The sequence below is a fragment of the Balaenoptera musculus genome, chromosome 15 (genome assembly GCF_009873245.2).
Source record: "Balaenoptera musculus isolate JJ_BM4_2016_0621 chromosome 15, mBalMus1.pri.v3, whole genome shotgun sequence".
In the NCBI taxonomy this organism is placed as follows: domain Eukaryota; kingdom Metazoa; phylum Chordata; class Mammalia; order Artiodactyla; family Balaenopteridae; genus Balaenoptera; species Balaenoptera musculus.
This window is the reverse complement of record NC_045799.1, coordinates 21,343,824-21,368,725: the sequence shown is the minus strand read 5'-3', so window position 1 is coordinate 21,368,725 and position 24,902 is coordinate 21,343,824. Positions and strand designations below refer to the sequence as shown.

Genomic DNA, 24,902 nt, shown 5'->3' with positions numbered 1-24,902 from the left:
TATTTCTTTAGAAAGAAGAAGAAACCTGTAGGGAACGTCCTCAACAACAGAGTCTGCAGCTGCAGAGGTCAACCTCCCAGGGCACAGTTAGGGTGGAGAAGGACGGAGGGTAGATATAGAGAGGCCAGGGGACACTCTCCAGCCACTTTACTCCAGCAGGTTTTCAACACCATCCAAATACAGAAGATTCCCATATTTATATCTTCAGCCCAGGGACTTCCCTGGCAGTCCAGTGGTTAAGACTCTGGTGCTCGCAAGGCAGGGGGCACGGGGAACTAAGATCCCACGTGATGCATGGCGTGGCCAAATAATTTTTTTTTAAAAGTATGTATATTTTCAGCCCAGATCACTCCCCTGCCGTCATATATCCAAATTCCTGCTTGACAGCCTCACCCCACTGAACCATAGGCCTGCCAATCCAAATATGTCCAAAATAGAGATCTTGATTTCATAACTGGTGGCTCCCTGATCTTACCCACCCCAATGAATGGAACCACTAAACATGCACTGCCTAAGCCAAGAAAAGCAAGAATTATTGTTGATTCCCCTCCCTCTTCACCCATATCCAACACATCAGAAATCCCCAGCTACGTACACTGCCACCCTAATCCAAGGCACAGTCGCCCCTCCCCAGATCTAATACCCTCTTAGTAGGGCTTCCGGCTTTCACTCTCAGCCTCCTCCAATCTATTCTCTTCTCAGCGGCCAGGGCGTTTGTTTAAAAATGTTAACCAGATCATCAGGCTTACCTGCTTTAAATTCTTCATTCACAGAACAATATCCGAACCCTTCATCATGGCCCCAAAGCCCTATAGGAGCTGGCCCCTGCTGATCTTTCTGACTCCATCTCCTACCTCCCTGGCCCTTCTCATCTTACTCTTCCTCATCCTGGCTCTTATTCAAACACCGTGAGCCCTTGCACATTTGCACTTGCTTTTCTCTGTGCCTGTAGTAATCTTTCCCCAGCTAGACCCTCCTTACCCTTCAGTCTCCTCCGAGACACCTTCCCTGACCACCTTATCCAAAGTAGACCTCCCTCCAGCTCAGGTCCTAGCTTGTCACCCTATTTCTTTTGCAGAATCTGCATGATCTATAGCAGATATTGTCAGCATCCTCCCAGAGCCCTCAGATCTTTTTTTTTTTTTTTTTTTTGGCCGTACCGCACACCTTAGGGGATCCTAGTTCCCCGACCAGGGATTGAACCTGGGCCCTGGCAGTGAAAGCACGGAGTCCTAACCACTAGACCGCCAGGGAATTCTCTAGATATCTCAGATCTTTCTGTGTGTTTCCAGCTGCTGGGGAATCAACACCCCCTCACCCTGGGAATAGTCTCACCACACGTTGGGGGGCGTAGTTCCAAGGCATGTGTTTTGCACCATTTCTTAGAGTTTCCCTCCAGGATTAAGCCCCAGTCTCCCACTGTGGTCTCTGGCTTAATATCTCATCTTTTGTCAGCTGCTTTCCCTCCCTGTATGGATTCCCCATCCCACTACCATGTCCCCTCCATCTTCAAAATAAACCACTTACGCTCAAATCCTTGTCTCGGGACCCGCTTCTGGGGAAATCCAGGCAAAGACACTACCTAAAATTATCGTGTTTATTCAGTTGTTCATTATGTCCCTGACAAGGATGTAACTTCTTTGCCGATATGCACTCTGTCAGCTCGGGCCCTCCAGGAAGCAGACACCAAGATGAAACTGAAATGCAAGAGATTTATGAGAGAAAATGCCTGTGAAGGATAGAGAGGAAAGGAAGCAGGAGTAGACAGAGTCTTCAGACTACAATTTTGGTCTGACATATGTGAAGGGAGAGAGGGAAGGAGGGAGAACTGAGTTGCTCTAATTGAGAACTGTATGTGTAAATTACACACTGGGTTTTGATGACTTAGTATGGAAAAAATGTAAAATATCCCATTAATTTTATAGTGATTATATGTTTAAATGATATTTCAGATATACATATTAGGTTAAATAAAACATTATTAAAATTGGCTTCACCTGTTTCTTTTTACTTTTTTAATGGGGTTAACAGAAAGTTTTAAGTTACACATGTGGCTCGAATTACTTTGTTTTTTGCCCAGCACTGAGCTAAACAAAAGTTGTGAGGTTTGGAAGACAAGGACCGTACGAGGCTTCACATATTAGAAAGTGCCAGTCATGTGAGAGGCTCTATGTACATTGTTTTATAACAGCTTTATTGAGATGTGAGTCACATACTATAAAATTCACCCTTTTAAAGTGTACAATTCAGTGATTTTTAGTATATTCCCATAGTGGCACAGCCATCACCACCATGCCATTCCTAAACGACTGCATCACCCACCAAAGAAATACCCATAACTGGGTACAACCTGCAACGATTCTGAGCCTTCTGACAAGTTCAGACCTTTCCCATTTGGGGGCTCCTAGACTATTAAAAACTGAAGAACTCCTAAATAGGTTTACAGGCTCAATTTACAAAATTTATTAAAATTTAGATATTTACATTTAACAAATAAACACTATTAAAATATTCACATAAAAATACCATGAAAAATAACTGCGCCATTCACAAAATAAGTATAGGGTATGTTTCTAAAACATTAATTCAGGGAATTCCCTGGCTGTCCAGTGGTTAGGACTCCTCGCTTTCACTGCCAAGGGTGCAGGTTCAATCCCAGGTCAGGGAACTAATATCCCCGCAAGCCAAGCCGAGCGGCACAGCCAAAATAAATAAATAAATAAACAAAACATTAACTCACTGTGCACCAGAGGCAATATTGGTCCTGGAAAGAGACACAAATTTATGTTTGAGGATTAACCTCCTGAGAGTCTAAATCAACAGGCCCTTTGAGAAGGAGAGACCCAACCAAACATGGCCCTCTTCCCACCTAGCCCACCCCTACCATTCTAGGCCTTGCTAAGGTTATTTGGGGATTATGAAATACTGTATTAAGTGTTGTAAATACACACAATAAGGAAGTAACCACCAAAAAGGACGGACTTTTATTAAAAATTAGGGGAGGGCTTCCCTGGTGGCGCAGTGGTTAAGAATCCACCTGCCAATGCAGGGGACACGGGTTCGAGCCCTGTTCCGGGAAGATCCCACATGCCGCGGAGCAACTAAGTCCGTGTGCCGCAACTACTGAGCCTGCGCTCTAGAGCCCGCGAGTCACAACTACTGAAGCCTGTGTGCCACAGCTACTGAAGCCCGCGCGCCTAGTGCCTGTGTTCTGCAACAAGAGAAGCCACCACAATGAGAAGCCTGCGCCTCGCAACAAAGAGTAGCCCCCGCTCGCTGCAAATAGAGAAAGCCCACGTGCAGCAGCGAAGACCCAATGCAGCCAAAAATTAAAAAATAAATGAATAAATAAATTTAAAAAAAAAATTAGGGGAAAAATCTAGTTTTCTCTTCGAAGAGTATGTGATGACTCTTGCTCACCTCTCCTTAGAGCAATGCCAATCTTAACAGGAAGAAGACTCCTAGGTATTTGGCTAAATTTCTGAATGGATGTGTGATGGAGCCATGTGAGACACCTACTAGACATCCAAGTGGAGATGTTAGTTAGAAATTTGGGTCTATGAGTCTGGAACTCATGGAAGTGGTAGGCACTGGAAATGTAATGTGAGGTCTTATACAGATAGAAGATGTTTAAAGCCAAGAGACTGAATGAGGTCACCTAGGAAGTGAAAGAAGAGAGGAAGGCCAAGGTTGGAGCCCAGGACACTCCAACATGTAAAGGCTGGAAAGAGGAGCAGGTGTGAGCAAAGGGCCCTGAGAAGAAATGGTAAACGAGATAGGAGGATATCCAGGAAAAGGTATTGTCCCAGAAGGCAGGTGAAGAAAATGTTTCAAGAAGGGAGGGAATCAACTCTGTCAAATGCTACTGATGAGTTTGGCCAAGATGAGGAATGATAGTTGACCAATGGTGGCCTCAACAAGAATAGTTTTGGTTGAGTAGCGGGGGTGAAACCTGATTACCATGAGTTTAGAAAAGAACAAGGGGACTTCCCTGGTGGCACAGTGGTTAAGAATCCACCTGCCAATGCAGGGGACACAGGTTTGATTCCTGGTCCGGGAAGATCCCATGCCTCGGAGCAACTAAACCCGTGCGCCCCAACTACTGAAGCCTGCGTACTGAAGCCTGTGCTCCGCAACAAGAGAAGCCACCACAATGAGAAGCCCGCGCACCGCAACGAAGAGTAGCCCCTGCTCGCTGCAACTAGAGAAAGCCCGTGCACAGCAACGAAGACCCAATGCAGGCAAAAATAAATTAATTAATTTTTTAAAAAGAACAAGAGAGAGATAGTGAGCCTATGCAACCAAATCAACAAAGGAGCCACTAATTTTCTATACCCCTTTCCTGGTGCACATTCCACTCTTCTCCATTTTGCTCTGTGCCCAGGGAGGCCAACCTGTATGGACCACACCAGTGGGCTCCTTATTCTCTGGCTTCCAAGTGTGTCTGGCAGGAGATGGGAGGGAGGAAGGAAGTGAGTTGGGGTGTCCTCTACAGGAGGCCTCTATACAACTCTCTTCTTCCAGCTCTGGTAAGTGCTTCCTCCCTTCTCCTTTTGTGCCTGGGGTATGAGTTCAGCTGTCACTAACTTCAAGTTCTTGAACTATCCCTGTGGATCCCCTAAACTTTGCCCATACCTTTGAAAACAGTCTCTTTGTAAATAAATTCTCTTTGAATCATCCTTACTTAAATATGTCCTCCATTTACTGTTGAGATATTGACTTATACAAGTTATAATCCAAGAATTGAGCAGGTACCTGGGAACCTTTTGTTAAAAACATTTATTATGGAAAATTTCAAGATATATTAGAGAGAATTGTTATAATAAACCCCCATGGACCCATTACCCAGCCTTAGCACCTAACTCATGGCCACTCTCATTGCATCTAACCCCTGCCTGCCCACTCCCCACCCCTGCCACTGGATTATTTTAAAGATCTTGGACACCCTGGACATTCATCCATGAATAGTTCAGTATGGATGTAAAAAGTAAGAATTTTTTACATTACCACAATACCATTATCACACCTTAAAATTTAAGACTAATTCCATCGAAATATATAGTCGGTGTTCACATTTCCCTAATTGTCTCATAAATGTTTTTTTTCCTGCACAGTTTGTTTGTATACCAGGATTCAAACAAGTTCTCTTAAGTTTCGAAATGTCCCTTTTATTTACTTTTTTTCTTTGCCATTTTTTTGGTTGAAGAAACCAGATCATTTGTCCCGTGGAATTTCCCACATTTAAAAATTTTTCTAATTGCATCCCTATGGAGTCATTGAACATATTTTCATTCCCGTGTATTTTCGGTAAACTACTAAAATTTAGAGGCTGGCCAGATTCAGATTTGAGTTTGTGGCAAAAATACTCATAGGTGTCTCTGGGTACCCCTATTAGCATCAAATCAGGACTTACATAATATCTTTCGAGTGCAATGAGCACACCTACTGTCCAGATCTTGATTTCTAAATACCTTTCTTCCCTAAAAGGAACCAGGCTCCTTGGAGAAATGACAGATGCCAAGTTGGGGGCAAACAAAATATAAGATAAGCGTGAAATATCTTCTTCCATCGGAAAGTAAGTAAGTGCTCAAAGAAAGATGGAGACACATCAAAAGGACATGCGAGCCAGCTTGAATGGACTCTCACTGGACAAATCTGAGATAAATTTTTTTTAAATAAATTTATTTATTTATTTACTTAGGGCTGCATTGGGTCTTCTTTGCTGCGCGCGGGCTTTCTCTAGTTGTGGCTAGCAGGGGCTACTCTTTGTTGTGGTGCGTGGCCTTCTCATGGCAGTCGGTGGCTTCTCTTGTTGAAGAGTGCAGGCTCTAGGTGCGCGGACTTCAGTAATTGCAGCACAAGGGCTTAGCTGCTCCGCGGCATGTGGGATCTTCCCGGACCAGGGATCAAACCCGTGTCCCCTGCATTGGCGGGCAGATTCTTAACCACTGTGCCACCAGGGAAGTCCCAAATCTGGGATAATTTGAGTATCAAAATAAATAATTATATTAATGAATTATAACTCAGGGAACAAAATAAAGATCCATGAGTCCACACTAATATAAACAGATAAATATATAAGTAAATACGAAGGAAACACTCTTCCTTACAGTAGAAAGTCAATTAATTTGTAACTTTATGTTTGATAGCTTTTTATTATAAATAATTTAAAACCTACAGGAAAGTTGCAAAAACAGAACAAAGATCTCCTGTATACAATTCACCAAAATTCCCCAATTGTTAATGGTTTCACTATATTTAGTTTAGCTACCAAAACATAAAGTTTTGCATAGTTGAATTGTAATATGAAAATTTCCAACCCCATTTCCCGACCAACATCTCCTTATACATATATGCTGGCTTAAATACAAAAGCATATTCTTACAATAATTTCTTGGCAGTGAAATTAATGGGTCAAAGTGTCTTAAACTCAAATATTATCCCATTGCCCTCTGTATTAGCTCCCTAGAGCTGCTGTAACAAATTACCAGAAATTTGGTGGCCTACAACAACAGAAATTTATTCTCTCTCAGTTCTGAAAATCAGAGTCCAAAATCAAGGTGATAGCAGGGCAGCAATCCTTCCAAAGACTCCAGGGAGGATCCTTCCTTGCCTTTCTCAGCTTCTGGTGGCTCCTGGTGTTCCTTAGCTTGTGACTGCATCACTCCAATCTCTGCCTCCATCTTCACACGGCCTTCTTCCCTATGTGTCTCTCTGTGTATCCTCTCTTCTTATAAGGACACTCTCATTGGATCTAGGGCTCACCCAAATCCAGTATGACCTCATCTCAATCCTGACCTTAATCACATGCACAGACACTGTTTCCAAATAACATCACAGTCTGAGGTTTCAACAGGAATTTGGGGGCACACTCTTCTATCCACCACACCCCTCTGAAATGCATGAATTTATACTCCAGCAACAGTGTGTGCATATGGCACCACATTGTTCAGCTTTAAAAATTTTTTTTGTTCAAGATCAGCCCCAGCCCCACTGAACTATCCCATGATGGGACCCAGAAGTTCCTAAGAAGTTCTTTGGAAAAGCAGATGTCCAGCCCAGCTGTGAACTCCTGCTCCAGTTCCCTTGTCCTGCAGCTGCCTTGGGGCCACTGTTTCTTACATCTGCCCTGGGTGACATCCAACACTGCTGGGAAGAAGAGGAAGCACTTTCCCCTTCAAAAGCCCCTCCTTGGACTGCAGGGCAGTGAGAGGACAAAGCTCCATCTATCCCTCCGAGGAGGAACTACAACAGAACTCGATGACACATACAAGCAACAACTTCCTGGCAACCATGATAGTCTGCAGGGGAAATCCAACCAAGAAAGCACAGTCCAGCAGCCCTTCAAGCAACCTTTTCCTTCATCGCAAATTGCTGGAACTTGGGCTGCCCGAAAGCCTTGAACTTTCTCAGCTCCTCTCAACTGGCTCAGTTCCTCATCTGGCCCCTGGCTTTATAAGCACCTAAGCTTCTGCTTAGGGAAGCTGCAGGACACATAATGCAAAGCCAGCTCGCAGTGTTACCAAAAGTGGGGTCCGGCTCCTTGCAGCTTGAAAGCCAGTACTTGAGAGGTAAGGTTGATAGAAAGAAAGAAAGTTTTCTTTATTTTGGAGGCTGGCAACCAGGGGAGAGGGTAGGCTCATGTCCAAAGGCCAACTCCGCACTGACAATCAGTGGGCAAGGGTTTCAGGGGTGTATAGGTGGAAGAAGGGGGCTACATGCAGAAACAGCACAGTCAGCTCTGACAGTCATCTTGAAATTGGGCATGCAGTTGTCTGATCAGCGTCATCTTGATTGTTTTAAGTACAGTTAGTCTTCAGTTCCAGGGTCGGTTTGTTCCCATTTCTTGGAGACCAGTTCTCAGAATTGTGGCAGCCTATGTCATGGCTACAGTCTGGTCATCATGTATCGATAGTTAACTTCTTCTACAAGGTGTGGGTTTCAGTATATACAAAACAGCTCAAAGGATATGGCTCAGAATATTACCTATAGCCCTTGAGGAGGAACTTAAGGTCCTTGACTTTACTGAATGACTATATTATTATTTGGTCTCGTTTGACTGTTTTCCTTTGTTTCTACATGTTCTCACTTCTCTGATTAAATGTATTCTTTGACTAAAGTTCTTCTACAGGCAGGCAGGCGGAGGACATGTGTGGGGCTGGCGTGGAGGACCATCAACAGGGTCCTTGCAGTGGTGAGAGCCCAATGAGTAGGATGGACAAGGGCAGCTAATGGGGGTGGGTGTCCGAGGCGAGAGGAAGGTCTTTAGTCTTGTAACGCTGGGGAAGGCTTCCTGGAGGAGGTAGAGTCTGAGCACACCTTGAAGGATGTGAATGAGATGATTTAATTGTCCTTTGCGGTTTAAGTCAATAAATTTGAGACAGCGTGAGAGGCTGAAGGGGACTCTCAAGATTCATTCAGAGGACTGATGTGCCCCTGGTTTTTCTGAGTTTGATGATCTGTCTTCCTTCCCTAGATTGAGGATACGTCGCTTCTTACTCCGGAACTCTAATCTAAGTCTACACCCAGGGCAGGGTGTCAGAGCCTCCCTGTCCAATAACTATGTGTCTGTCAGTGGGAACTGGAAGGTGTTTTTCACGTGAGTAGTACTGGCGTTAGACTGTTTCTCGGCTTTGGGCAAGGGCATGTCCTCTTCCACTGGAATTCCCTTTCTGGGTTCTGAAACCTCCAGTCTATAAAGGACACAGATCTGACCATCTCTAAGCCTCAGTTTTATTATCTGTAAAATGGGGTCAATAATAACCCACCTCATAGATGCAATTGCGGCTTAAATAAAATAACAGATGTAAGGCATTTAGCAGTGTGCCTGGCACATAGCAAATAATCAACACCGGCGGTTTTAATTTAAATGTTGAGGCTCAGGGACTTCTCTGGTGGCGCAGTGGTTAAGACTCCACAGTCCCAGTGCAGGGGGTCTGGGTTCGATCCCTGGTCAGGGAACTAGATCCCACATGCACGCCACAACTAAGAGTTCACATGCCACAACTAAGGGGCCCGCCTGCCACAACTAAGACCTGGTGCAATCAAATAAATAAATAATTTTTTTAAAAAAAATTGAGGCTCAGACAGGACACACAGCTGGTTAGTGGGGACTGGGAGACAAACCTGAGTCTTCATACATTTGACTTCTCTTCTGGGAGGTGACTGGTTCTACACCCTTTGCTTCTCATTTCTCCCACCCAGCACCTTATATGGTACTTTTGATCTGAGTGTGGATGGCACTTCCATCTCGATCTCTCTGAACTTGGGCAAGAACCAGTCTGGGTGACCCACTGCCTCCATGACCCACTGCAGCAACTCCACTGGCCATGTCAGCATTGAAATTTCTGGACACCTAAGGTAAGTGACCCCACACACTTGCTGGAGATTGTCAGAGTGGCCTCGGCATCCAGCTCACCCAGGGGATGCCTCTGATGGGACATCAGAGCAAGACTGAAGATTCATTAAGATCAGAGGTCAGTGAACCAAGGCCTGTGGGCCAAATCCACCTGCCACCCATTTTTGTAAGCAATATTTCACCGGAACACAGCCACGCCCATTTGTTTACATTTTGTCCGGGGCTGCTTTAGTCTGACAACAGCAGTGCTGAGTAGTTGGCAGAGACCATACGGCAGGCATTGCCGAAAATGTTGACTATCTGGCCCTTTAAGAAACAGTTTGGGGACTTCCCTGGTGGCGCAGTGGTTAAGAATCCGCCTGCCAATGCAGGGGACATGGGTTCCATCCCTGGTCCAGGAAGATCCCACATGCCGTGGAGCAACTAAGCCCGTGTGCCACAACTACTGAGCCTGTGCTCTAGAGCCCACGAGCCACAGCTACTGAAGCCCGCGCACCTAGAGCTGGTGCTTCGCAACAAAGAGAAGCCACCACAATGAGAAGCCCGCGCACTGCAACGAAGAGTAGCCCCCGCTCACCGCAACTAGAGAAAGCCCGTGCGCAGCAACGAAGACCCAACGCAGCCCAAAATAAATAAATAATAAATTTCTAAGAAAAAAGAAACAGGCAAGATTGTCTTTAATGGCAAGCCAGCATTTCAAAGTGACTTCCTTGGAGGGGCTGCTCAGTGACTATGGAATGAACGATGGTGGTCTCTGGGGTGACTGCCTCGCACTCAGTTTGGGTTGGCACTGCATCACTCAGATCCTGGCGGGACACAGAGGGCAACTCAAAAGGCTTAACTGACAAGAGTCTAATGAAGAGAATATTAACTGGAGTGTGGTTAAGATTAAGGGGTGTTCAACAAGGGGAGGGAAGGGGGTTACCAGAGCCTAGAAAGAACTGGAATCTTGGAGAAGGAGCCAGGGGACAGGAGTATAGTGGTCCAGCAGGGAGGCACCTGGGTGTAAATACCCCATCTCCTCTCTCCTTCCTGCCTGTGTCTCCCATTAGCCAAAACAACCAGCAGCCAGGGAACAAGAGAGCTTGGGAGATGAATCTGCTGTCAGCCCTCCAGGACACAGAGAACAGAATGGAGCTGGCAGGGGGAGCAGTGGCAAATAAAATAAACTGTGAATTAACTTTTTGCTTGAGATGTATATGTTGGGTGACCATGTTGAGTTGAAAAAATGTTTCTTAATCCTGTCAGTTTAGGGGGAATTTCTATTTTGGGGAACCCAGAGACTGTTCCTTGTTCATTTATTCAACTGACAAATGTTTTCTGCACAAATACTAGAGGCTTTAAACCTGAGGCTGCCATTTGGGAAAGAAAACTTTTAGCTGAGCCTGTATAGCTTCAAACCACTGTATTGTTTTTGGTGTTTTGTTTGTTTTATTTTTGGCTGCGTTGGGTCTTCACTGCTGTGCACCGGCTTTCCCTAGTTGCAGCAAGCGGGGGCTACTCTTCGTTGTGGTGCGCGGGCTTCTCATTGCGGTGGCTTCTCTTGTTGCGGAGCATGGACGCTAGGCACGCGGGCTTCAGTAGCTGTGGCACACGGGCTCAGTAGTTGTGGCTTGCAGGCTCTAGAGCACAGGCTCAGTAGTTGTGGCACACAGGCTTAGTTGCTCCGCGGCATATGGGAATCTTCCCGGACCAGGGCTCGAACCCGTGTCCCCTGCATTGGCAGGCGGATTCTTAACCACCGCGCCACCAGGGAAGTCCCCACTATATTGGTTTAATTGGATGGGCATAATACCCCATTTCTCAGGAGCAAATCCATGAAATTTTATATGGTTTACACACACACACACACACACACACACACACACAAAGTGGAAATGGACAGAGTAGAGCCAGCAAAATGTTTTAGCTACTTCATTATGGTGGTGATAGCTACATGGTTGCAGTGCTATTGATATGGACACAGAAAACATGAACACACATGCTCTTGACCAAAATGGGGACTTAGTAGCTTTACTTAATCATTCGTTCAACAAAGATATCTTGATCCCCTATTATTTGTCAGATCCAATACAAGATGATGCAAAATAGACAGGGTCCCCATCTTGGTGCAGTGTATACTCTAGTGGGAGAAAGAGACATAAAATATTTTAATATATATTGAATTACCTTCAACATAGCTGTGATAACATACTCATCAGGAAAGTCCAGATGCTATGGACGCAGAAGGATTTTCCAGCCTCTGGAGCAGGGGTAGTTTCTTCATGGAAAGGATATCTGAATCAAGCCTTGAATTCCAGCAAAAGCGGAGGAGGGAGAGCTTTTCTAGCAGAGGAAGAAGCATGTGCAAAGATCCTGAGGCATGAAATAGCCTGTGCTTTCCAGGAAGTAAAAGGAGATCAGTGTACTTGGAGGGGGAGCAATTAATTAGGAGAATTGAAGGGAACAGGCAGGAGTCAAATTTTGGTCTTTACCCTAATAGTAGGCAGTGGGAAGCCATTGGAGGATTTTAAGAAGGGCAGTGACATAATCAGAATTGCTTTTTAAAAACAGCACTTCCTTTAGAAGAGATTAGAGTAGGGCAGAGTGGAGGGAGGGAGACCAGAGAGGAGATGGAGGCAGTAGTCCAGGTGAGAGACGATGATGCCCCAGACAGGTGATGGCAGTGGAGGTGGGGGAAACAAGAGGAAGAACCAGTCCAGGATGACTTTTAGTCTGTGATCCACGGAAAGTCTCTTAGTGCTTCAATCTTTTATACTTTGACTCAGCGCTGGAGAGGTACCCATGTGTGTCATGGGGGGCAAGCTTTTCCAGAAGCAACACCCCAACCACAGCTGCCTGGGAACCCAGCCACAGTCTCTATGGCCAAGGTCACTCAGGCCCATCCGGGGGCCAAGGGTCAGCCAGGCTGTGAGTCCCAGGCTTGCTCAGGGGACAGAGCCCCAGAAAGTTCAAGATGCTTTCTGCAGAACCCCAAGAAATACTTGTGTCCGATTTTACCACATGGGTTTATAATACATGTACATTTAAAATAACACGCATAACTAATCATTCAATCAGCAAGCATCAAATGGGAAAGGAAACTTTATGGGAGAAAAAATTTTATCGGAAGTGATTCCACAAACTTAGTTCACTTTTTTCCCACAACCCCTTAGACTCACCCCCAGGTGAGTATATAGCGTGACACGCCCCGTTCTGGACCACGATTCTCACAGAGTGGTCTGTGGCTGGAAGTGGCTTAGACTCACATGTGAGCTCTGTGAAGTTCATGTGAGTTTCATGAGATCCCCTCAACACCTAACAGTGCTTAGCATGTAAATGAGGTTGGCAAATGTTTGGGGTTTTTTTTAAACCTATTTTTTTTTTAATTAATTAATTTATTTAGTTTTTTGGCTGTGTTGGGTCTTCGTTTCTGTGCGAGGGCTTTCTCTAGTTGCGAGCGGGGGCTACTCTTTGTTGTGGTGTGCAGGCTTCTCATTGCGGTGGCTTCTCTTGTTGAAGAGCACGGGTTCTAGGCGCACGGGCTCCAATAGTTGTGGCGGCACACGGGCTCAGTAGCTGTGGCTTGCAGGCTCTAGAGCGCAGGATCAGTAATTGTGGTGCATGGGCTTAGGTGCTGCGCAGCATGTGGGATCTTTCCGGACCAGGGCTCGAACCTGTGTCCCCTGCATTGGCAGGCAGATTCTTAACCACTGCGCCACCAGGGAAGTCCCCCAGATGTTGTTTTAAGTATTTGTACAAATGTTAATGTATTTAAATTTCATACCACCTCTATGAAGTAGAAACCATTAACATCATCCCCATTTTATAGGTGAGGAAGTTGAAGCACAAGGAAGTTGGAGACTTACCCAAGGTCCCAGAGCTAGTAAGTGGCAGGCCAGGATCCCAAACCATATAGTTAAGCTCCAGAGTCCATACTTTTCACTGGGCTGTGCTCCCTCCCCTGCATCCTGAGCCTGGAAGAACACAGGACACAGCTCCCCACCCAAAGAGAAGATTCTGTGACAGAGGACTTTCAGGCAGCTGTCAGGGCCTACATATTGTGGAGCCAGAGGAATCTTCCAGGACCCTGATCCACAATCTAGAGAGGAATCTCCAACCCAGCCACCATCCAGGCAGGCGTTGGATGCCTCTGCCTGACAACCTCTCTGGTAGGAACCTTGGTGGTTGATATGTCCTTCTGTCTTCAGGGTGAATTATTTGGCTGAAACTGGAGCTCCCCAGTCCCCTGTGATGCTCCGCCCATCAGGCTGCCCCCAAAACACAACCGCATGATCTACTTTGCAGTCTCCGAATATGCCATCAACGTGGCCAGCAGGGTTTACCAGCAGTCTGGGCACATGAAATTCATCATCTAAAATAAGCATGTGAGTAGGGGAGGGAGGAGGGTGGGGGCCCAAGGAGAGAGCATCAGATGGGACGGTAGACCTATTGTGGGCGCTCTCAGGATCCAGGGGAAGAACGTGGAATTTGGAGCCTGCCAAATAGGGGTTCAAATCCAGGCTGTGCTTCAGTTTCCCTATCTGTGTGTATGGTTCCTAATCATTCTTATTCCCCAGGGATTATATGAAAGACAGTCTGTAAAGAGCTTGGTGTCTGATGCACGTATGTACATGTTAGCTATTATTAGCAGTATTTCTAAAAATAAGATAGACTCTGGTGTGTCATATCAGGTACTCCAAGCAGCAGATGCCAAGACAGCTTTAGACTTGTAAGAGATTTATTAAGGGAAACACCCGAGAGAGATAATGGGGATTGGAGGATGGAGCAGGTGGGGAGAGCCCTCAGACTGGGATACCGGAGAAGCAGAGGGAAGGCAGGCAGATGGGGTAGAGGAAGTGCTGCTGTAGCTCTAAGTCTCAGCTAAACTGATGGGGAGCCACAGCACAAAGCTTGCTCATTAGAGGAGTGCACATCAGGCAGAAATCAAAGGAGTCTGGCTCCAAGGTGAAATCCTATGCGTGATCTTTTAGGTCTGACCATAGGCAATTACATAAGCTTTACCTGATAGGTCTTACCTGGCAGACCAGACTTGGTTCATGGCCAGTGTTTGCTAGTTTCCAGAGGGAGCTGCCCTTAAGGACACAAGCCCCCGCCCTGCTCCCACCCGGGGCTGGCCATGCTCTTACGCCAATCTGCGTTCCTAGCTTAGACACCTCCGTTTAGAGGCCTAGTTTTGGATGGGGAGGGGGGAACTTTAGCTGAGACCCCTTACTGGGGGCCTTGAAGACAGTTTTCTCCAGTTTGACTCAACAGTCAATACTTTTCTCCTCCTGGTCCTTCCCCATGTCCTCCACCTCCTCCCCCTGGGTCCACAATGACATCCTGTGTCCTGCCACAGGGAAAAGTATAGAACACAGCGGGGGCCAACGCCCTTTCCTGTTTAGCCTCTTGCTTGCACTCTGGCAGTAAGCGAATTAAGCCTTAATAGTGACGTTCAGTGTGGCTCATTGTCTTAACCAATCACCTCAAATCCTGAAATCTGACAAAATTCTCCAGCTCTACCACCCGGACTGTGCCCAGTCTGGAGCTGGGAGCTGTCTGGAAGAGGGTGGCCCCCACGTGAACGATGTGGGCTCTGAGTGTGACGCGGGGGATGCGGGGTGCTGGGGGGAAGCTGTCAGCCGCTGCCCTCCTCACAGCTGATCCCCTGAAGGGAGGTCTGAGCAGCGCACACACACAGCCCCAAGCCGAGCGCTGTGATAAGGAGCAGCCCCGGTGAAGAGTGGGGATCTTGAGTGGGGGAAGAGATGGAGGAAGGTGCGCTGTGGACGGGTGTAGGCAGCGCTCACCAAGCTGAAAGAGGAGCAAGTCAGAGGCCTGGGTAGAGAATAGCACCAGGAGAGATTTCTGGCCAGAAAAGAAAGCCATATCTGGAAGCACATTCAATTCAGGTTGCGGTGGTTATCAGCTCTTGTTGACCCTTTAGGGGAGCATCCTGAGAAGTGATAAATAACAATAACAGACATTTATTAAGCCCTTCCTATGTTCCAGGCCCTGCACGTAGCACTTTACCTTTATAAGATCTCATTCAGTCCTCACACACCCTGTACAATTTGCTATTACGTTCATCCTTGTTTTCCAGGTGCAGAACCTAACAAAGTTTATCAACCATCAGTCAGCCAAAAAATGGCAGAAGAAGTATCTGAGCCCAAGCTGCCTGACCTCCAAGTCCACCCCTCTAACTACTCTGCTGTCCTGCTTCTCAAGTAGCTTCCTGCTTCGTCTGCTGCAGATTCCCTTGGACTTTCCAATCCAGCTGCACACCAGCTCATTCCGGGCCATCATTCCTCAGGTAAGACCTCTGCCCGCTCATCACAGAGGACAAGACAAGCCTACTGACGTGGGCCAAATGTGGAGATTGTATGTGGACATCTATGAATGGTGCATAAACTTTCTCCAGACAAACAGCTTACTTACTAGCATAGTGGATAAAAATAGAAGTTATTAAGTGATTTTTTTTTTTTGGTACAAAATTCCCATCATTCTCTGATTCCTTGTGGCATAAAGACACAGGATCTGGATTCAGATCACCTGGGTTTGAATCCAAGACCTGCTATTTCCTGTCTTGGGAATTTCATCTTGTTGGGCCTCAGTTTCTTCATCTGTCAAGTGGGAACGACTCTATTACCTGCCCCACTGGGTTGCTGGGAGGTCAAGTGGGAGGTAACACTCAACAAGTGCAAATATACAGGCTCCTTCCAGGATGCAAATAGGGGTACATTGGGCAGGCTAATAATTGGGGGCTAGACCAATAATTGATATTTGTTTGATGTTTATGTAGAGCAGAGCTGAAAAGTGGCAGGAGCAAAGTGGAGAAGAGCTCTCAGCCTCCTCTTTTTTGAACCAGGCAATTCAGCTCTGGCCCCAAACTTGCACACTAGTCAACACAAGCTGGCCTACGTAGGATGCAGTATGGTGACCATCCACTGTTATTGGAGGATGCCCACTGGGGTGTCTCACCCATCTCAGATACTTTATCAAAGTGCCCTTTCCAACCATAAAGCTGTCCATTGAAAAGGAGTTCTGAAAAATATAATTCCCACCATCCTGTGATTTTCTACTACCATTTTAGGGCCCTTGAAGATTTGAGTCTTGTGGCTCTGCCCATCTGACCTTCTCCGATACAGTTCAGGGTCCCTCTGTCCGTCTCCTGTCCTCCCCAAGTCTCTGCCCTCTTTTTCCAGCTGGCCAGATTGTACCCCAATATGGAGCTAGAGTTTGAGACGTCACCTGAATCAGCTCCATTCCTGATGTTCACCCCCGGAAATGTGACCCTCATGCCGGTGAGGACATCCAGGCCTTCGCTCTCCTGCCCAACTCCTCTGGCCGCAAGCCCCTCTTCCAACTCAGGGCGGTAAGTCTGAACCTGGCCAGGGCAATAAAGGGTCACGTTTGCCATGGGTGGAAGCCTCTCGCTCAGCTGAAGGACTGGGAGACTACGCAGCTGATAGATTCTGGAGGCTATTTGTTTCTGGAGCGTGGTGAGTGGGTCTTGCATTCCTGGTCTGAACAGCCAGCCTTCCTGAGGCCATAGGTAATCAAATCATACACTGGCAGAGTTGCAAGAAACCTTAAAAGTCATTTACTCCAGCTGAGGTGGAAAATTTTAGCTTTCTCACTGTTACATTTACTATAAAAATTTGTTTAATTTCAGGCATAAACTTATTTAAATTGTTATAAATAAAAATCATCAAATTACCTTTTTAAAGAAGGTATAAAATTTAAAGAACTTGTAAAATAGCAATACTCTTCAAATTTATTTACAGATTCGACACAATCCCTATCAAAATCCCAGCTGGGTTTTTTGCCAGCTGATCCTAAAATTCATTTGTAAATTCAAGGGGCCCAGAATAGCCAAAACAATCTTTTTTTTAAAAAAGTTAATTTATTAATTAATTTATTTTTGGCTGCGTTGAGTTTTCATTGCTGCACGTGGGCTTTCCCTAGCTGCGGTACTCTTGGCTGTGGTGCGCGGGCTTCTCATTGCAGTGGCTTCTCTTGTTGTGGAGCACGGGCTATAGGTGCACGGGCTTCAGTAGTTATGGCACGTGGGCTAAGTAGTTGTGGCTCGTGGGCTCTAGAGCACAGGCTCAGTAGTTGTGGCGCACGGGCTTAGTTGCTCTGTGGCATGTGGGATCTTCCCAGATCAGGGCTCGAACCCGTGTCCCCTGCATTGAAAGGCAGATTTTAACTGCTGCACCACCAGGGAAGTCCCAGCCAAAACAATCTTGAACATGAAAAATTAAGTTGTAGAACTCATACTTCCCTATTTCAAAACTTACTATAAGGCTATAGTAATCAAGACAATGTGGTACTGGTATAAATTGATGGAATAGAATTGAGAATCCAGAAATAAATTATCATAATTATAAATCAATTGATTTTCAATAAGGAGACCAAGACAGTTAAATGTGGAAGAATGAACATTTAAGAAATGGTGCTGGGGCAACTGGATATTCACATGCAAAATAATGAAACTGGACCCCTTCCTTATACCATACACAAAAATTAACTCCAAATGGATCATAGAAATAAATGTGAGAGCTAAAACTATAAAACTCTTAGAAAAAAGATAGTAAATTTTCATGACCCTGGGTTAGGCAAAGCCTTCTTAGATACAACTCAAAACCAGAAGCAACAAGATGAAAAATAGCTAAATTGGACTTCATCAAAATGAAAAACTTGGGCTTCAAAGGGCACCATTTGAGAAAGTGAAAAGACAACCCACAGAATGGAGAAAATATTTGCAAATCATATATCTGATAAGGGATTTCTATCCGAAATAGTTAAAGAATTCTTACAACTCAGTAATAAAAAAAGACAGCCCAATTTAAAAATGGGCAGAGCACTTCTGGGAAGATGGAGGAGATGTACATTTCCCTATTCCCCCTGCTAAGTACAACTAAAAACTCATTATGTATAAAACAAACATAAGAAGACTCTGAAAGGCAGAAATAAGAAGGCAGATTAGCTAGGGACCTCAGGACTTATGCAACAACATAATCATGAGCTCTCTGAGTTTTATTTTTGCCCTCCTGCATATCCCAATTTGGGGCTGAAGAAGTCAGCAACCCAGAAATGCCAACAGGCACAGACAAAAACAATAACAACAATGACAAAAACACCACCTCCTTTCTCCACCCAAAGAACCAGAAAAAGGGAAGCCTAGTAAGATAGAAAACTTTTAGACAATAATTCCTCTACTGCAGCCAAACACCAGAGAAAAAGAAATGTAGCCCTAACCCCACCCATGCCGGCAAAGACTGATTGGAAAGCCTAGACTTCCACTCTCATGAAGCTGTAACAAGTGCCCCGACACCCCTCCTGGGGTGGGGTGGTGTCAGTGGAACAGAGAAGGAATAAGTGAACTAGAAGATAGAAAAGTAGAAATCACTTAATCTGAACTACAGAGGAAAAATAGACTGAAGGAAAAAAATGGAAAGAGCCTCAGAGACCTGTGGGAGTATAACAAAAGATCTAACAGGATCAGGTCATCAGAGTCTCAGGAGAGGAGAAAGTAGGAGGGGCTGAAAAAGTCCTCAAAGAAATAATGGCTGAAAACTTCCCAAATTTAGTAAGAGACACAAATCTACAGATTCAAGAAGCTGAGCACATTCCAAACTGGATAAACCCAAGGAAATCTATGCCAAGACACATAATAATTAAATTTATGAAAATTAAGGGTGAAGAAAAAATCTTGAAAGCAGCCAGAGAAAAATGACACCTTATCTATAAGGGAAAAACTCTTCCAATGGCAGTGTTTTTCATCAGAAACCATGGGGGCCAAAAGAAAGTGACACAATATTTTTCAAGTGCTCAGGCTCCCATAACAAAATATCATAGACTGGGTGGCTTAAACAACAGAAATTTATTTCTCACGGTTCTGGAGACTGGGAAATCCAAGACAAAGTCTGGAAGTAACACACATTTATGCCCACATTCCATTGGCCAGAACTCAGTCACATGGCCATACCTAACTTCAAAGGCGGCTGGGAAATGTAGTCCAGCTCGGTGTCTTAGAAAACATGTAGCAGGCTCTGCCACAGGACCTTCCTTGTTCATCTTCAATACTTCTTAGGCACTGTTCAAACTGATAATGACCTTGTCTATACCTGAGCAGAAGCCAGCCTTTTTCTGTCCTTTGGCTGGAACACAAATAATGTTCCCTTTTTCCTTCCACAAGCCTTTGGGACATCAATTAGGTTTCAGAGTGGAGCTGTTCAGTGATGCTGCCACAGGCATTCATTCAAGTGTTGCAGGTAAGATCTCACCTCCTGGAAAGAGGAAGTGGACTCAGGTAGAACAGCTAACCATCATAGATGGGACAGGCTTTACAGGGCCTCCAAATCCAATCACCTGGTTCAACCCCACCCCTGTAACAGGTCAAGCTTCATCATTAAACACAGATGTCAATTATTGGTGTCTTTAAATGTCTTTAGGGCTTGGGGACTCTCTGAACTTCCCTTGGTAGCCTGCTTATAAGTGGATGATCTCCCCATTCAAATGCTCTGTATCTTTAGTTTGGACTTATTCCCCTTTCTTGATGCTTCCATGAAGGTGGAGACCTCTGAAACCTCAGCTCACCTCTCATGACATTAGCTGTGGAGCCACCAACATCCTGCATCCTCAGTCCATAATCCTTGTGTAGCTGCTCTTCACTCATCTGTCCCACATCTGGCTGTAGTATGTATCTCCAACATTTCTGGAGATTTGTCTCCTGGACTTGGACCCAACAGGATGCCTTCATGGGCTGAGAGTCTGGGTCATCCTCTTTTGCTTTTCTAGAGAACAAACATCTCCATCACCATCAATGTGAACTCCAGCAGGATCGTTGGTTCATTGACCACAGGAAGGTAAGAGGCCATGGGTGGGGGGAGGGGAGAGGATGGGATGGTTTGGCACTTGTCCTAGCGGTGTCCTCTGTCCAGAGCCTTTACCTGTGCCCCACATCTCATCCACTCTGGGCGCTGCTCCCTGCTGAGGTACAGGTGCAATGGGTTGACCAGAGGAATGATTTCCTGGTCTCAGGGTTAGATGCTGTTGGCTAATAGAATGCCCGGATCCTGTTAAAACAAACATCTCCTTAAGGGATCTTTAAAAAAGAAAAGGTAATTATGAGCATTTGGGGCTTTTGGACGTCCTGGAATTTGAGTTTATGCATGTGCCTTGGGGGTCTCTGCAGTGTCAGGGAAGACAGCCAAGGGCTTAGACTATGAGGAGACCACAAAGTAAGGAGGATTTGTGAGAAATCTCACACAATGATTTTACCAGGGAATCAATGATACTCCTCTGCCCCATGAGCGGAAAGCCAAGAGATCTGTCCAGGGTAATTAGAATTCCTAAACAAGGGAACCAGGCCAGCAACCAAGGGAACCAGGTCAGCAACCAAGGGAACCAGGTCAGCAACCAAGGGAAAGTCCATCAGGAAGGAGATCAATGGGGGGAATTGGGACTCGGCTTTTATAGTGACAGCAATCGGCATGCCAGCATCATTTGTGGTGCCTCTCTTTTCCATTTTTATTGTCTATTGCCATATTATAAAAGTATTGCCTGCTCATGGCAAGAAAAAATTGGAAATTACAAAAGTATTGAAAAACAAACAAAATCACCCATCACTTTGCCACACGGAGATTATCACCATTAATTGTTTCATGTTTTCTTCCAGTCTTTTTTTTTTTAATTAATTAATTTATTTATTTATTTATTTTTGGCTGCATTGGGTCTTCATTGCTGCGTGTGGGCTTTCTCTAGTTATGGTGAGCGGGGGCTACTCTTCATTGTAGTGCATGGGCTTCTCATTGCTGTGGCTTCTCTTGTTGAAGAGCACGGGCTCTAGGCACGTGGGCTTCAGTAGTTGCGGCACACAGGCTCAGTAGTTGTGGCTCGTGGGCTCTAGAGCACAGGCTCAGTAGTTGTGGTGCACGGGCTTAGTTGCTCTGTGGGATGTAGGATCTTCCCGGACCAGGATTCAAACCTGTGTCCCCTGCATTGGCAGGCGGATTCTTAACCACTGTGCCACCAGGTAAGTCCCCAGTCTTTTTTTATACATTTTTAATATCATTGGAGGCGTACATTACTTTTTGTATTCCACTTTTTCCAGGTAGTATTTATATCATCCTAACTTCTTCAATTTATCAAAGAGGCTCAGTAAATATTATTTTTAACAATGTCACTTCTTAAATCACAATGCATGCTTAAAGCCTTAAATCCACAAGCACCATATTGCAGAGGAACCCTTGGGTATCCAGCCCCCAGAAATGCCTGTGCCCTTAAGCACCACACACCCCACTGGCATAACCTTGGAGAAAGTACCAGCCATGGTCCGCAGTGACAAGTGCTTCTTTCTTTCTCCGCACAGTGAGCTGAAATTGGAACTGAAGCACTCCAACATCGGTTTCTTCAATGTGAGTTGTTTTCCTTCAGTATTTCTTGAATGTCCTCTCCAAGCAGGGCTTCATGGGAAGAAGCTTCATGGAAGGGTTCCAGGAGAAGCGACGAGGTCCCAGATAAAGATGCACTGTAGTCTTGCAGGAAATGGGATACCACGTCTGAAAGTTAACCATCCAAGAAGGGCTAAAGGGGCAACAGGACGTGAAGATTAAGAACATGAGCTTTGGAGGAAAATAGGTCTGGGCTCTTCTATCAGCTCTGCCACTTGCTAGCTGTGTGACCTTGGGCAAATCACTTAACCTTCCTGAGCCTCAGCTTCCTTGACTATAAAATGTGAATGATAATAGCATCTACCTCAGATCAGAGCTGTAATTTGAGATGAGCAATGAATTCAGTAAGACACCTTGATCAAATGCCTCACACATATTAAGCTCTCAATGTATGTCACTATTATAATAATAGTGCCCAGGTGCACAATCCTTCTCTAAAGCCCTTGGGACTGACTGGTTTCAGAATTGGGAATTTTTGAGAGGTAATATGAGGCATGGCCCCTGTGTTATAAAACACTTCCAGCAGGACCTGGGGCAGCATTCTATAATCAAAACACATTTCATAATTTTGCAGCAAAATTTTAAAACATTCACATAAAGTAGAAAAAAAAAACACTAAATAGTCCCATGACAGTTCAGGTCATGTTTGCCATAAAATAAGATTGCAGGCCCTTATGGGGAATGAAGTTCAGAGATTTGGGATTTGGGGATTGAGTAAGGAGCTGTTTATGTGTCATGGTGATGGTCATTGTCAACCTCTGTTTTTTAAATGGGATGACAGGTTGATGTTTCCAGAGTGGGGAGTCAGATGTTCTTCCCTTGGATTTCTGTTTTTATTCATGTCTTACTTGATTCCTTTGCTCTGGTCCCTCCTCTGCTCCAGATGAATTTGATGGAATCCATCCTCAATTACTATGCGCTCCACATCATATACCCCTCTCTCGATGGTAAGAATAGCTGCTACTGACTGGCCCATGCAAAAGCTGAATTCTACCCTTTCTGTAGGATTCATGGTTTGTTCATTCTTTCATTCATTCCTTCAGCAAGGTGAGCCTCTCTTCTGTAGTGGCTGGGGGACTGGCAATGCATGATCCTTGCCCTCATGGAGTTCACACTTTGTTGGGAAGGCAGACATGTAAATGACAACACAGTTAGATAAATGCCACAGCGGAAGAAAACTGTGGGGACTCGAGGGCTGCAGGAGCTAGGAGGAGGCACTGAACCTGACTTAGAGGTCAGTCTAGACTTGCAGGAGGTGAGGGCTATGTTGACTCCCAAAGCACAAGGAGTTAGGCCAAGGGAGGAGGAGCATTCCGGGTGGCACCGTGGAGAGCACCTGGAGTTAGCATATTTGGGTCCTGGTCAGGTTAGGTCACTGACTTGCTGGGTGACCCTGATGGAAGGAGGGCTTGGGACAGTCGCTGCTTGTGAACCTAGTGGGTTCCTCCGATGCCAGAGCCTTCTCCAACTGGCCTCACCATCTGCCTTTTATGACCAAGAGATAAGAGCAGCGAAACTGGCTAGGAAAAGAGAAAGTGGGGGAGATGGTGGTCCTCGGGGATGAGTCCTTGGATATAAACACTGCATGTCCCAGCCCAGGCCTCTTTGGATGGTGGATGAAAGAGGGCTCTCGAAGGGGCCAATAGAAGCTCAAGAGTGTGTCACATCTGTCCACCCCTGAAGAGGCCTGTGTCTCTATGTGCCCTGCATCCAGTAGCCTGCCACCTGTCAGAGTAGCCCGCTCTCTCATTGGCCAGCTGGGAATGCAACGTTCTGCATCTATATCTGCAAATATATTGAAATAAGGTATATAAACTGCTCAGGGCAATTCTTGGCTCACACTAAGCTAGATCGATAAATTATAGTTGTCATCATCCATTCTTACTTATTAAAAATTCCTTAATATACTAGGAGTAGGATGACACTTTTTAATTTAAAAAAAAAATCTATCTTAAACCATCAACCAATGTCATTCTTCTGGTGAAATCATAGAGGTGTTCTGTTTTTATCTTGGAAGGCCTAGGGAATTAGCCAGGGACGTCTGATGACCTTGGCCAGGAAAACCCGAGGTACCTAAGAGTAAAGACGTGAGATTTTTGGCAAGGATGGTGAAAGATAATGAACCAACGCCAAATAGTATCCTGGAATGCTTGGTTAGTTAGCAAAGAAAGTTACGATTTTTCCTGCAGATTACTCTATCCAATCTACTGCTCTAATCATGGGCTGTTTGAAAAAAACTTATTATAAAAACTTTCCAGTCTCCTTGGCCCCTCCTTCTCTGTTTCTGCATCTTTTGGCAGCAATAGGCTCCCCAGTTTCTCATGGGTTTTCCTGACCAAGGTCATTGGACAACCCTGCCTACTTTCCTGGATTTTCAGGGTAGAAACATGTCCCCTCCAACCACAAAGGCCCACTTCACACACCACACACACCACACACACCACACACACACACTTCTCCCACTGGCAGGAGGCATGCCTGCTGTTTTATTTTTAATGTCAGCAGACATGTAGGCAGATTGACAAACAAGCCTGAGTCTCTGAGAACGGATCGTTGTCTGGGAGCTGGGAGTGACGGCTGACACACACTTATTTAAACGGTTCAGCTGGTCCCCTTGCCTTCTGGACTCCTGGGTTAGCTAGGCCAGCACCACAAGCGGGCAAGTCTTCCTGAAGAAGTACAACACCTGCTGGGCCTCATGGCAGGGCTGGGCCCATCACAGGATACCCTAATAAGAAGCATCATACCTGACAAGCTTAGAAAAAGAATCGATGATGCTTTCGATTACAGCTGACAGACATCCAGCTTGACTGGGTATATGCAGAAAATAGACTTCATCAGAAAGTTCTTGTAAGCAAAAGCCAACATTGGTGGGAAGATTTGAAAGGCCTGACCAATGATGTTTCTCATGCATGTCCTGTCTACAACCAAATGTCTGACAAAACTACAGACAGTCTGAAGCCAGAGCCTCAGGGTCCCTTCAACCTCCTCCAAATGGACTGCATTCAATTGTCCCTTAACAATGGGACATATGTTTTGGTCATTATATGTCTATTCAAGAAAGGATCAAAAATTCCTCTTGTGGGGCTTCCCTGGTGGCG

The 24,902-nt window shown here is 45.5% G+C and overlaps 1 long non-coding RNA gene across 3 annotated transcripts; it reads left to right on the top strand.

Moving 5' to 3' along the window:
• The first annotated feature begins 8,343 nt into the window (after positions 1–8,343).
• Positions 8,344–24,879, top strand: LOC118881540. Of its 3 annotated transcripts, XR_005016565.1 has the most exons (8): positions 8,344–8,599; positions 9,205–9,360; positions 13,549–13,725; positions 15,444–15,653; positions 16,546–16,715; positions 19,545–20,044; positions 20,147–20,214; positions 21,720–24,879. It is a non-coding gene; the product is annotated as an uncharacterized LOC118881540 (long non-coding RNA). The 3 variants fall into 3 exon arrangements; XR_005016564.1 differs by having other exon boundaries at positions 19,882–20,214; XR_005016563.1 differs by having other exon boundaries at positions 19,545–20,214.
• The last annotated feature ends 23 nt before the right edge of the window (positions 24,880–24,902 follow it).